This window comes from Notothenia rossii (assembly GCF_949606895.1).
Source record: "Notothenia rossii genome assembly, chromosome: 6".
NCBI lineage: Eukaryota > Metazoa > Chordata > Actinopteri > Perciformes > Nototheniidae > Notothenia > Notothenia rossii.
The window spans coordinates 39,387,583-39,402,184 of record NC_136909.1 but is presented as its reverse complement, the minus strand read 5'-3'; the positions used below and the strand labels follow the sequence as shown (position 1 = coordinate 39,402,184).

The 14,602-nt window shown below is 43.0% G+C and overlaps 1 long non-coding RNA gene across 1 annotated transcript; it reads left to right on the top strand.

The window, feature by feature from the left end:
* The first annotated feature begins 1,437 nt into the window (after window positions 1-1,437).
* Window positions 1,438-13,483, top strand: LOC307045086. Its single transcript, XR_013809768.1, has 3 exons — window positions 1,438-1,919; window positions 10,900-11,008; window positions 12,313-13,483. It is a non-coding gene; the product is annotated as an uncharacterized lncRNA (long non-coding RNA).
* The last annotated feature ends 1,119 nt before the right edge of the window (window positions 13,484-14,602 follow it).

Genomic DNA, 14,602 nt, shown 5'->3' with positions numbered 1-14,602 from the left:
AAAAATGTAAACAGTGCCTTTCTGGTAGCTTTTACTCCCTCTCCTTTTGTTCCCAAAACACCAACCACACTCCACTCCCTCTCTGCCTCTAAGACTTTAGCCTTTAGTTGTTCTCTTTCCGCTTTATAGATGTCACAATTTAACAATATATGTTCTACATCTTCTTTTACTGCACAGTTCCCACACTTGTTACTGTCACTTTTCCCCATGATATACAGTGTACTATTCAAAGCCGTGTGATTTATTCGGAGTCTAGCCATCATGATTTCCTCCCTTCTGTTTCTTTCTTTATGAATATTAATTGTAATTGTATTTTGTACTTTGTGATATTCCTTGCCTTTCTGGTCTTTCTCCCACCTTTTCTGCCAGATCTCCATCCCTTTCTTCTTAATGACTGCTTTTCCCTCTCCTTTACCAAGTTGAACTGGTAGTGTTATTTGCTTTTGTAGTGCAGTTTTTGCTAATCTATCAGCACACTCGTTCCCTTTCACCCCCTCATGTGCAGGCACCCAGCAGAACTGCAGATCTATGCCGCTTCTGTGCAGTCTTAACAGGCTATGATTCAGTTCTGTGAGAATGTCTTCTCTAGTAGTTGTTGTTGATTGTATGCTTTGTAATATGGACAATGAATCTGTACATATAACCACCCTATCTGGTCTGACCTCTTCAACCCACTGCAATCCTATTATTACAGCAAGCATTTCTGCTGTATACACTGATAATTGATCAGATGTTATTTTTAGAATAGATATTTTAAAGTCTGGGATGTATATGCCAACTCCAACACGCTCTTCCTTGTTCTTCGAGCCATCTGTATAAATTTGTAGGTAATTGTAGTACTTTTCGTTCAGATACATACTTGTTTTAATTCCCACTTCATTTATTTGCCACTCTTTTTTCCTTTCTATGATATTCATATCTATGTTAGCTTCTGGGAACAGCCGCAGGGCAGGAATTTCCTCCCACTTTGGCCTTGTGCCCTTAAAAATGATATCTGCCATAAGGCCACAGTGGCCTTGATGCCCTCTCTGATTAAGTTTTGTGGTTTAGCAGTCTGCCTCTTTTCTGACACGGCTTCAACACCAGCATATTTTGAAGGAGGAAAAAAAAATCAGCGGTGCGCTTGATTTGAGCCTGGAATGCACCGCTCGGACGGTCTATGATGACAGTTGACATCAGTCTAGGACCTATCTCCGCCCACCCCCTCACGCGTCCGTGTGCGTAGGACGATCTAGGACCTAGCTAGCTGATTCTCCGCTCAAGAAAAGGCTGAGGTGAGGTAAGGTTTTGTGATGATCCTGTTTGCCGTTAAGTTTTTCATTTGTCCAGCTTTAAGTGTACTTTTATGGATAACATTACTATTTATTGCTCGTATGGTAATGCATAATTATAATATTTTGAAGTGTTTTTGTTACTACTTGGATAAGTTATCAGGGTTCGTACGGGTGCTTGAAATCCTTGAAAATGCTTGAATTTTTACGAGGTGTTTTCATGACTTGAAAAGTGCTTGAATTTTGGGAATGGTGCTTGGATTTGAGATAAAGTGCTTGAAATTGTAAATGCTTTACTTTTACAATAAATTGCTGTCTGACTGAATAGTTCGCTTTTTAGATTAAAAGAAAATAAAGAAGTCGGAGCGCGCTTAGTTGCTTCGCTTCTACATAAAACAGCTCCGCTCCGGCCTTCCCGCGCTATGCGCGCGACCTGCAAGTGTTTTCTTTGTGTGACCTGGGCATTCTAATGAGAGAATGACAGTATGCCAGGAGGTTGCTGTTTTAACGAGCGTTGGCTATCCGAAAAGAAATACAAGCTGTGGCTAAAACGAGGATCAACCCAACGATTCGCCTTCTGCACAGTTTGCCAAAAAGAATTTCAATTATTCGCGATGGGAGAGTCTGCGCTGACGAGCCATATGAAAGGTAAGCCGTAGTAGAGCATTTTGGATTAGGCTAACGTTGCATGTTACGTTTGTTTAAGCTAGTAACGTTAGCGAACTCGATGTGGGATAATTGCTTATGCAGGTGACAATAATAAAAAGGAGCGTACCTATGTCAGTATGTGCGACAGTCGCCATCCTGTGGTTTTCAGAGGATGAAGCACATAAAAGCAATGTATTTCTACTGGTAGTATTTTTCGTGCCTAAACTTGCTCCATCGAAATCAGTCACATTGACCCGAAGACACATTTTGAGTTATACACTGTTGGAAAGAGGATATTCCTAGCTTTCTAACGGAGGAAACATATTTTCGTTTGTATTAATGGTCTGGGGGAAGCTCGCGAGTGTGTGTTTGTGTGTTTGTGTATTTTTGCGTTTGTGTGTATTGTGTTAGTTTCCCGGGGAAAACACTCACGAGAAACACCGGCTGTTGTTATGCCTGCTTTGACGTAAAGTTACTCCGTTCTCCGCTTGTAATTATGCCGTTACAAGCTTCAAAGTTGTATTTATCATCTGAATTTGCCGAAACAAGTTTACTATTCTGAAAGCCAAGACTTTGTTTATTTGAAATCAGATGAAAACAAACTGTAACGGACCCTGCCGTGTTATCTATGATTACTATACGCAAGGGGTCGGCAACCCCTGTCACGCGTGCCAGCATTGGCATAACCAGTGGCACACTAGGAATAAGTGGAATAAGTGTGCAAAATATTTAAATTAATTTTCGGATCCTGAACGCGAGACCGCCGCCAGAGCTCGTCTCCCCGTTACCTGCAGAAGGAAGCCATGCACGCAACGCAGCCCCGCTCTCTTTAACTCCAGGTGACTTTCTGCCGCTTTCCTCCGTGGTGCAGTGCTGATCGTTTCACCACGGAGGAAAGCACTTCACTAATTGCAGTACCCATAATGAGCTGTACAAATGACGCAGTTTTTGCGTGGCTGTGTATTTAGTTGAAAGCCCAGTGGCGATCTGCTCATCTCTCATCGAAATAATATGCTACAAAGGGGCGGACTGGCCATCTGTGTGTTGAACTTTCCTGTCGGCTCCCAGACCGTAGTCGAGGAGGGCAGAAGCAACAAGCTTCAGGTTCAATAACCCACTTTAGCTTAAATGACTGGAGAGAGGCGAGCTCTTCTTGGGAGGACGTTGCATTTATTTAGCTGTTCTTCTGTTTCACAAAATACATCACAGACCTCTGTTTTTCTGCTTTCCCGTTTCACTTCCAGAAACATATACACGTTCCCTCACTGTCGCTCTACCATTCACAAACACACATGCACAAGCCGCACCCCTCTCTCTCTCTCTTAAAGGGACAGCGATCTCATCTCACTCTGCATGACCCTAATATCATAACTTGTGTGTTCTGGAGAATCACAGAACGGACGATCGTCCTTATTATTATGCCGTTTAAACCAATTATTTAAATGTGTTTGTTAAATTCAGCATCATGTAAGTTGCGCTGACAGGTCCACACACTGCTTCCCCGCAGCGAGGCTCCCGCGGCCTCCAGCTGATAGTTGACGAGCGTCAAGCTCCTCAACCCCCCCCCCCCCCCCCCCCCGTTGATAATTATCGATCGTTGGCACGCTGATAACGTTTTTAAAATGGCACTTCATATCAAAAAGGTTGCCGACCCCTGCTATACGCCATACATTCATAATGTCAGCGGGAGGGAGGGGGGAGCATCGCTACGTAAAAGCATTAGTGCGAGGGAGAGCTGTCATCTTCCCTTTACAAGCTTCAAACATGTATTTATCGGGAGATTTTGGCAATAAAAGTTTCATATTCTGCAAAAAATTCCCTGGAAACCTCCAAAACCCTTACACAGAAAGAAGATCTCTGCACACGCTTTTTTATATCAGCTTTGTGTTTCAATGGTTTTGTCCTAACCTTGGAGAGCCGTATGTTTACTGCCACCCTAAAAGGACCTCAAAAATGTTAAAAATGTTAATAAAGAATTTATTGAAAAGTTAGTTGGCTGATTGTTTTATATTGGCTCAGCCAGGTTATATGGGATGCCCAGTCTACTATATATGATATGGGTCACTCATTTTACAATATTAAACTTTGTTTTCTTATCTTTAATTTGTCATCCTTATGTAGAATGCTATTACGAAACACACATTTGGTTGTTTATAGCATAAAGAACATCGGATTTAATGTGAGGTAGGGAAATAATCATTTGAGTATAAATATGTGCATATAAATATGTAATTTACAACAGCTGTACGCTGCTTGAAAAGCTTGAAAATGCACCTTGAAAATGCTTGAAAAGTGCTTGAATTTGACTTTGGAAAAGGTGTAAGAACCCTGAGTTATGTTGCAGTTGTGTTCTTTTTTTATTATTATCTAGTGCTAGGCAGTTAGCGCTGTGTTGTTAGCTGTCAAAGACCTCTGTGCAGACTTATTTGACCACCGGCGATCGCAGACGGAAGTTCAAAGTTTGCTGCTCGTTTATATCGCCCAATTTTCAAAACGCGATCAAAATACCCATTCACATGTCTTGTGGCATGCCTGAACTGTCTACATACGACATTGTGCGTCACCATAGTAGGGAAACTTTCCTCCCATTATGGTCCAGATTCTTGTTGGAGAAGGGAAGAATGTACCCCAATCTGCTGCACCTAATACAAATAGTCCTAGTTTTTCCTGTCTCTACCTCTCAAGTTGAACGGCAGTTCTCAGTAATGAAGAGAATGCAGGGCGATTGGCGTTTAAGCCTGCACACTTCAACAATTGAAGATCTACTCCTCATCAAATCCCAGGGTTGTGCTCCTGCTGAATATCAAAGTGATGAAGCTGTGGCAAGATGGTGGGCAGCTGGCATCAACAAAAGGAGACCCAATATTCATCCCTATGGTCAAAGGAACCCCAAAAGTCCAAATCTCCCTGACTCGTCATCATCTCCATCTTCAAGTGACTCAGAATAAGGACGCACCTTGACGTAGGCCCACTACCACAGTCTCACAGTGAGCCAAACATGTCTGTGCTATAAGAATCCTTGGTAGTTTTAATAAAGAATTTGTTTAATTGCAATTTGGTGTCCATTGAATGCTTAATAAATATATATAAAAGTATTGTAAATGCATATACAATCGTAGTCACTTCATATCGTATGTTAAATCATTGTTTTAATTTATGGCCTTGGTGCCCTGGCTTTTGGCCTTTGTGCCCTTAAAAAATTGACAACTCAAAAGGCCAAGTGGCCTTGCCCCTAAAATGACGAAATTCCAGGCCTGGCCATGGGGGAACACTGCTAAATGGGGTTGCTTTGGCAAACGTGATATTCTCCACTCCATATTCCCTCGTTCTTTCCTTACTCGTCCAGCCAAACCCACGTCCCTGGAATTTTGCATATTCCCAGCAATCCTGCCAAATAGTTCTTCTTCTTCTCTCGGTTTTTGGCGGATTGCAAACAACTTTAATGTACATAGCGCCACCTACTGTACATGAGTGTGAATCATCATATCATTCCATCTCTTAACTCATGGACGTATCTATGATATAATCAAAAATAAATAAATAAACAAAAAACATAAAATAAATAAACAAAACAACAATCTATGATCTGTTCTAACCTAATTTTACATTATTTGTCCAACCCCAGTTTCACTCAGAAAGGTAAACAGTGCCTTTATAGTAGCTCTTACTCCCTCTCCTTGTGTTCCCAGAATACCAACCACATTCCATTCCCTCTATAACTCTTTAACCCTCTGGAGTCTAAGTGCATTTTCTCGATTTTTAGATGTTTCCTTAAATCACCTTTTAAATGTATTTCTTCTCACATGGCACCCCATGTGTTAAATATCAAAATGTTCAGGACAATCTCTGGTATTGCTATATATGCAAATTGCTCACCTTAGAGCACTGTGTGATGAGATAAGTAGCTCAAACGCTTATAATCTGACATCCAATTTTCGGAAAATCGTCAAAACTCTTGTGAAAACACAAATTGACTCATGTGATAGAATTGTTTTGGTGTTTTAGATTTGGTTACCAAAGTCTTAGGATCACAAAAGTAGTGAAATATTTGAACTACACTGTATATAAATGTGTAATTCATGTCTAAAATGAAAATAAATTAATTTGAATTTTGAGTAAAACAGGTGTTTATCACTCTACTTTCACATCAGATACATTAGGACTGAATAATGACTTCATATTACATACCAAGGTTCATGTGATGTGTACAAATACAAATTGAGCATTCAAACTTTTTATTCAACCAACAATTTATTATAAATATGTTTTTTTCAACCAACTATTTATATAAATATAAGAAACTGGAAAATCTCACTATTTACAATATTGAACATCAGAACTTTCAACCAACTCTTCATTATAAATGTCAAGGCAGTGTCAAGGTCTTTGTATGTCTTCCAAAACAGTGGGTCTGGCTGCTGTGAAGATGGGGGTGATGGTGCATGGGCTGCTGTGTAGGTGGGGGTGTACAAGTGCTATACGAGACCTCCACGAGACCTCCTTGCTGGCTGGGTTGAAGGTGATGGCTGTAGTGGAGCCTTTGTGCTAAGGTGTATCTTGACCTGGTGGCAGCCGCAGATGGAGTTGGAGGCAGCTGTAGTGATGCTGGTCTGCTGTTCTGCTGGTCCTTGGTGGTGATGGCTCTGGTGAAGGCCCTTGAGCCACGGTAGATCTTGACCTAGGGGCCGGCACAGATGGATGTTCTGGCTCCTGGATAAACGCCGCCTGTGGGCCACTAGGCCCAGGCAGCTGTGAAACCTCTCTGTAAAACAAATTAAAATGTAGGACAATAATTACTGCATTGAAATAAAGTTAAAGTAAAATGTTGCTCAAGCACAAATAACAATGCACATGTGACGATATAGTTCACGAGGTTTATTTGTCTAGTGTCTTTGTGCCAACTATGTATGAATGTTTGCATGTTATGTTTACTGTTGAAGCAGGGTTAGTTGGTGCATGTAGTTGCCTGTTTTCGCCACAAGGCCCCGCCTGAGAGCATGAAGGTGAGGAAGAGCGTTTCTTCCTCGGTGGTTGAGGGCACTGTGACGGAGTTTTTGGTTCATAATAAAGTTGCCACGAGTGAGAAAAGACAAGTGATGTCCGCTTGAGTCCTTGAGTGCAACATATATTGGCGAGCTAGCCAGGATATTAGCTCTAAACGGATTAAAAGAGGGCTTTTATCCTGAGATGAACCAGGAAAAGAAAGATAACACTGTACCGTGAGGAAAATATGGATTTGGAGATTCTCCTAGATCGCGCCACCATTGCTCTGAGTCAGCAAAACCGGGACTGGATGGTGGAGGTCTGTAAATATCTGCATTGTATAGAAGATGATGAAGAAGATACTTTTGCTGATAAAAACAGACAAACATTTAAAATAGCAGAAAACAAAATTGACGAAATTGAAGAAAAAGCAGATGCAGAGGAAGCATGTAAAGTAATCCAAGAGCTGCTACTTTTCATGGAGGGCCTGACAGAAGACGGAGACAGAAAAGCGCGCGAGCGCCGCCATGACACTGAGATGAGAGATAAATATATGGAGCTGCAGCAGTCCCGAAAGAGTTTGGAAGACGAAATAAAGATACTGGGTGAAAAACTAAACATATCAGACGGCGTCAGCAGCAGCACTAGCGGGCCACTATTCACAGCTAAGGTGCCAGAGGTAACCATCAGGCGAGAGTTCCGCATCTGCGGCCAAATCGGTGAAGGAGGGCAGCGTGACAAACTGTCATATACCAACCTAATACACCAGATAGAGAGCGGGCTTCCCAAGGGTCATGGTGAGTCGGAAGTAATCGAGGCTGTGATAAGAGCCATTAGCCCTGGCTTAAAGCTGCGTGACATGCTAGAAATAAAGACTGAATTGTCTCTGCCTCAGCTAAAGATCATATTAAAGGGGCATTACAACGAAGATGACACTTCAGATCTGTACCAAAAATTGATCAGCATGTCCCAGGAGCCAAAAGAATCAGCACAAGAGTTTTTGTTCAGAGCTATTGAACTAAAAGATAGACTGCTGTTTACATCCAAGGACAGAGACTCGGAGGAGCACTACAGTGCATACCTGGTCAAGAAGAAGTTTCTACGGTCAGTTGTTACAGGGCTGCTCAGTGACAACATCAAATACCAGATTAAGCCATACCTTGATGACATGGAGGTGACCGATGAAACTCTGATTGAAAGAGTAAATGAAGCAGGAAACCTTGAGGCAGAAAGAATAAATAAGCTCAAACGTAACAACACCAAAACACCCAGAATGACTGAACTACAGACAACTAACAATAAGTTGGACAAATCAACTGACCCCTCCATGCAGAAAACACTGCAGGAGGATGCTAAAGGCACCCACAAGGAGAAGACGAAGACAGCCCAACCTCCACAAGAGCTTTTGATGCACACTCTGGTAAGAGAGCTTCAAACTGAGGTTGCTGAAATGAAACGTATGGTGTTAGCTTCCATGAGCACTGGCAGGCCACAGAACTACAGGCAAGCTACAGGGAACAACAGCATCCGGAGAAGAGCGTGCAGGGACTGCCAGGACAAAGGAGAGGAAGTCAACTGTAGCCACTGCTTCAAGTGTGGACAGCTGGGACACATATCAAGAGGATGCAGAGCTCCACGCCAGGCGCAAGGAAACTTCGGAGGGTTGCTGCAGGGGGACCAGCAGTAATCCAGCAACAGCCGTCAGGGTCCCACCGCTGCAACAACTGTCGACAGGAGGAGGATGCAACCAGGAGACTTGTGACATGTGCAGGTTGTTCAAGTACAGTTTATTGCTCCAGGTCCTGTCAGAAGCATCATTGGCCAGAACACAAATCTCTGTGTAAAGCAGTAAGTTTAGTTGCAGAACACTTAGCAGAAACCAAGAGACATAAGAACAACTTTCCAGACACATGCAAAGTTAATTACCTCTCAGCTAAAGAAGATAAAATACTTATTAAACTTATTGGCAAACGGAAAATGGTAAAATGTACTTTTGATAACGTACCGGTGACAGCATTGTGGGATACGGGTGCTCAAGCAACAGTAATAAATGAACAATGGCAAGCTGAACACCTTCCACACAGCACTATCAGACCTATAGCTGAACTCTTAGGGCCAGAACCACTAAATGGACTTGCTGTAAATAGAACAGAAATCCCATTTATGGGATGGATACCAGTAGAGTTCCAACTGAGCGGGTTAGAGACTTCTAGTGCAAGTCTGCTAGTGCCAGTTTTAGTTTCCAGTGATAGAAATGTGGCAGAAGACCCTATAGTTGGCTTTAATGTAATAGAGGAAGTGATCAATGAACAATTAAAGCAACAGAAGGGCACAGCAGGAAGTGACAGCACTACAGCAGTTGTGAGCGGTGCTTTTGAAATTGACTCTTATGCTGCACACACTTTTATCCAGCTAATACACTCATCAAGCTACTTCTGAGGAGACCATAGTAAAAACAGGCAAGGATAAAGTTGTGTTACTCCCAGGTGAAGTTACCACAGTGAAATGTCGAACACGCATGCAGACGGAAGAGGACACTGTCATGTTGTTCAGCCCAATTATGAACACCAGCTTACCTGAGGGATTGCACATCCAAGAAGTACTGTTCACTATGAGAAGAGGTAATTCTGCCACTGTCCCTGTTTCAGTTATTAACACTCCAGCACACAGTGTCACACTAGGCCCCCGAGTTAGCCTCGGACACATTGAGAGTGTGAAGGCTGTGTACCCAGCAGCTACAGAACCAGCGGCACAAGGACAGACACAACCAGGTCCCGACAAAAATGCACAGCAAAACACAGACTGCTCAGGTACAAGCTGCCCCGCTACTGACTGTGATGAAACCTGGGATCCCCCAGTGACTTTAGATCACTTGACTAGTGACCAGCAAACCTTAGCAAGAGAAGTGTTAAGGGAGGAGTGTAAAGCATTTGCTAGGGATGAAAATTATGTAGGCTCCATACCCTCTCTGCATATGCACATCACCCTAAATGACCAGACACCTGTCCAGAAGACTTATATCAGTGTTCCCAAGCCATTACATCAGGAGGTAAAGGAATATTTACAGGACTTGATTAATAAGGGCTGGATCACTAAATCAAGGTCACCCTATTCGTCACCTATAGTGTGTGTAAGAAAAAAATCAGGGGAACTGAGACTGTGTGTAGACTACCGTGAGCTAGGAAGTCAGTGCCAGATAGACATCCTATTCCTCGCATACAAGATATGTTGGACAGTCTTACTGGGAGTTCATGGTTTTCTTTACTTGACCAAGGCAAGGCGTACCACCAAGGCTTTGTAGATGAAGAAAGTCAGCCTCTCACTGTCTTCATCACACCATGGGGCCTGTATCAGTGGGTGAGGATCCCCTTTGGCCTGAGTTCAGCTCCAGCTGAATTTCAAAGAAGTATGGAGGAGTGTTTGTGGGGTTTGCGTGATGATATTTGCCTGCCTTACCTTGATGACAATTTAGTCCACAGCAAGTCCTTTATTGGAGCATGTAAGAACAGTCCTTCGCCGATACCAGCAACATGGAGTGAAGCTCACACCAAAAAAATGTGAACTGTTTAAATCCAAAGTTAGGTTCTCTGGCAGGCTAGTGTCAAAAGAGGGGCATAGCATGGACCCGGCAGAGGTGGCTCCAGTGCAGGCCCTGAAGGAAAGACGCCCTAACACAGTGGGAGAAGTGAGACAGATTTTAGGCTTCCTGTCCTACTACAGGACATACATACAAAACTTTTCTGTCATAGCAAAGCCCCTGTATGAACTGTTGGCAGCCCAATCCCCTGTTCCTGCCTCACCACAAAAACACAATATGGCTAAAAAGGGAAAAGTAAAGAAAACAAAACACGGGCAGTTGACATCATCATCACCAGTCACATGGACTGAAAAGCATCATCAGGTTCTGAGCCACCTAGCGGACAAACTCTCTAACCCTCCAATCCTAGGCTTCCCAGACCTGAATGAACTGTTTGTTTTGCACACTGATGCTTCACAGGCAGGACTTGGTGCAGTGCTGTACCAACGCAGTCATGACAAGCTGAAGGTGATCGCTTATGGATCCAGAACGCTCACCCCTCCAGAGAGAAACTACAACCTGCACTCTGGTAAGCTGGAGTTTCTCGCACTGAAGTGGGCCATCTGCGAGCGTTTCAGAGACTTATCTTTTTCATGCTCCCTCTTTTGTGGTATATACTGATAATAATCCACTGACATATATACTGACAACAGCAAAGTTAAATGCCGTGGGACAAAGATGGGTAGCAGAGTTGGCAGATTTTAATTTCAAAATTAAGTACAGACCAGGCAAAGCAAATGCAGACCGCTTATCCAGAATGCCACTTGATTTTGAAAGTTATGTGAACCAATGCACACAGGTTGTTTGCCAGGAAGAAGTAAGTGCAACAGGGCAGGGCATTTTGGTGCATCAGGAAGAGAACAGTCCATTCCTACACTCAGTCTCTTGTAATGCTCTACAGAAACAGATAGACATAGAGAATATGCTCAGTGCCATACAGCCATTCTCCAGGGAAGAAATAAAGACAGCACAGCAACAAGATCAGGTGATGGGCAAAATGTATGGACACAAAGAGAAAAACAAGCGACCCACTGTACAACAACTGAAACACGAGGGCCCAGAATTTAAAGCTCCAGTCAGAGAGTGGAGTAGGATTGAGATCAGAGAGGATGGAACTATGCACCGCAAAACTCACACAAAAAGTCAGCTTATGCTCCCAGACGTATACCGTCCATTTGTTCTGAAGGAGCTCCACAACGAAATGGGACACTTGGGAACAGAAAGGACAGTAAACTTGATAAGAGAACGTTTCTTTTGGCCCAAAATGCAAAGAGACATAGAACATTTTGTGACAAACGTGTGTGAGTGTCTAAAGAAGAGAAAACCTAACAGACACGCACTCGCACCTATGATGAGTATCAAAACCACTCACCCATTCCAGCTGGTCTCTGTTGATTTTCTACATTTGGAAGAATGTAGGGGGGGTTATGAATATGTACTTGTCATAATGGACCATTACACTCGGTTCGCACAAGCATATGCAACTACCAACAAATCAGCCAAGACTGTTGCAGACAAACTGTTTAATGATTTCTGTCTCAAGTTTGGTTTCCCAGAAAGACTGCATCATGATTTGGGGAGGGAATTTGAGAACAAGCTGCTTCACCACCTGAAAACACTGTCAGGCATTCGGGGGTCTCACACTACTCCTTATCATCCCCAAGGAAATGGACAGACAGAGAGATTTAACAGGACGTTGCTGTCAATGCTGAGAACACTTAATGAAGAACAGAAACATGACTGGAAAAATCACCTCACTAAAGTCGTACATGCCTACAACTGCACAGCTAATGAAGCCACCGGCTAATCTCCATTCTTTCTCCTGTTTGGTAGGCCACCCCGACTGCCTGTTGACCTGCTGTTTGGAATTGAAAATCAGGACTGCACAGGCTCCTACCAGGACTATGTGGAGAAGTGGCGAAAGAGGATTGACTGAGGCTTATGACATCGCCTCCAGAAATGCTTCCGAGTCAGCTGATAGGGGAAAAAAACAGTATGACAAGAAAGTGTATGGCCCCACACTGCAGGTTGGCAGTCATGTCCTGGTGAGAAATGTGGGTGAGAGAGGAGGACCAGGTAAAATCCGCTCCTACTGGGAAGACAACATTTATGTTGTCAAAAGTCAGAAAGGTGACATCAGTCCAGCGTTTGAGGTAGTGCCTGAAAGTGGTGGAGGCAGGACAAGGATCCTCCACAGGAATCCACTTTTACCATGTGACTTCCTCCCAGCCACAGATGACAGATATCAGGCTGCCATCCCAACTTGAACAAAGAAAATAAACAATTACACAAACAGACACACATCTGTGACAAAGTACACACAACAAACAAATGTTGATGAGGAATCAGATGATGACTTTAATGATGTAACATTCACCTGGCCTTCAGCGGAACACCAAAGGAGGCCTGCGCTTAACCCCTCTGCTCAGAAGTTCCATCCTTAAGAGGGAAAGATGATCTCGGGAACGAGGGAGCCACTGCAAAGCAGGGAGGAGGAACAAGAGGAGCAGGTTCACACAGTGACATCTGACGAAGGTGAGGAGGATGTTGTGACAACAGCTACAGAGAGCTCAGAGGAGGAAACAGTGGAAGACTCGGAGCAGAGGACAATGTATCCAAGACGACAAAGAAAGCAACCACAGACTCTGACTTATGACAAACTTGGCCAGCCTAGTTTCGCAGAGAGAACCATTTCAACCAAAGAGATAGCTTTAAATGGCTACTGACGGCCCTGGTAATGGACTTGGAAATAAATATGAAAAAAAAGAAGTAAATGACACTCCTTGCCTCTTTGCAAGTATACCTAAAGTGCCTTGTGTTAATGTGATTGTTGGCTGAAATTTGTGTTGTGTGGATTGGGTTCCAGAATTGATTTAGAAAGGAAAATGATGACCCTTTCAACAGTATGGACTCATGGTTTTGTAATATGCATTAAAGATGCAAATGTTTGGGTTTTAAAAAAAAGAAAAACTGATCAAATGAGTAGTATTCACAACTGCGGTGAACAGCAGCTTGTGTATCTCATTAAGAAGTGTTTTAGCACACAAAAAGAAAGGTTGGTAGGTTGGACAGGGGGGTCGGTCGGTCTCTCTCTCTCTCTCTCTCTCTCTCTCTCTCTCTCTCTCTCTCTCTCTCTCTCTCTCTCACACACACACAGGCAGTGTGAGAAAAAGTTTTTAGAGAGTACTTGTCCATGGACAAGTGAGTTTGGCAATTTACTTGTCCGAATACATTTTCACTTGTCCAGAATGGACACAAATTGGGGCCACTGGAATCTTCTTCTTCGCCATCGTATTTCACATTTTCCCACGGTTTTTACGACACCGCTCACGTGAGTGAGTGGTAAGATTTTACTGCATCACACATAGGGCTGGGTATCGTTTAGATTTTAACGATTCCGGTTCTGCTTTTCGATTCCAGTTATTTTCGGTTCTCGATTCCGGTTCTTTGAGAGGGTAAAAATAAGTCCCATGACAAACTGGGAGAAAAATATATTTATGAAAACATTAAGTCAAATCTGTATTCCTATTTACAAATCAGTTCATACTGTTAAATTTATTACGGTTATTGAATACAATTATATAAACATAATCTCTGCATTGTTTTGTTAGTTCTAAGTGGTGCAGTTTAAGAATGTACAATTGGCCCAGTCTCCTCTGATGTTACACTGCAACCTGCCTGTGAGACAGAGTCCAACCACACAATCTGTGTATCCAACACATGTCCTGCAACACACATGCTGCAACCTGCCTGTGAGACAGAGTCCAACCACACATGTCCAACACATAGGCCTAATAATAATAATAATAATACATTATATTTATAGCCTATAGGCCTAGCGCTTTTCTAAAACTCAAAGACGCTTACACATGTCCTGCAATACACATGCTGCAGCTGCCCAGCTGTTCACTGTTTGTAAAAGTAAATAGATAGTATTTTAATTTCAATAATTTCTATACCCTGCCTTATAAACAATACTGACATCCCTGTGCTCCTCCGAGTATGGGGGTCCGGGGATATGATTACAGCGCGAGGACACAGGGAGGCTGCTTCACTTCATAAAGGAAATGGCGGTCAATATTAACAACAAAGGAGCTAAAAGTCCTAATAACCTTCATTACGT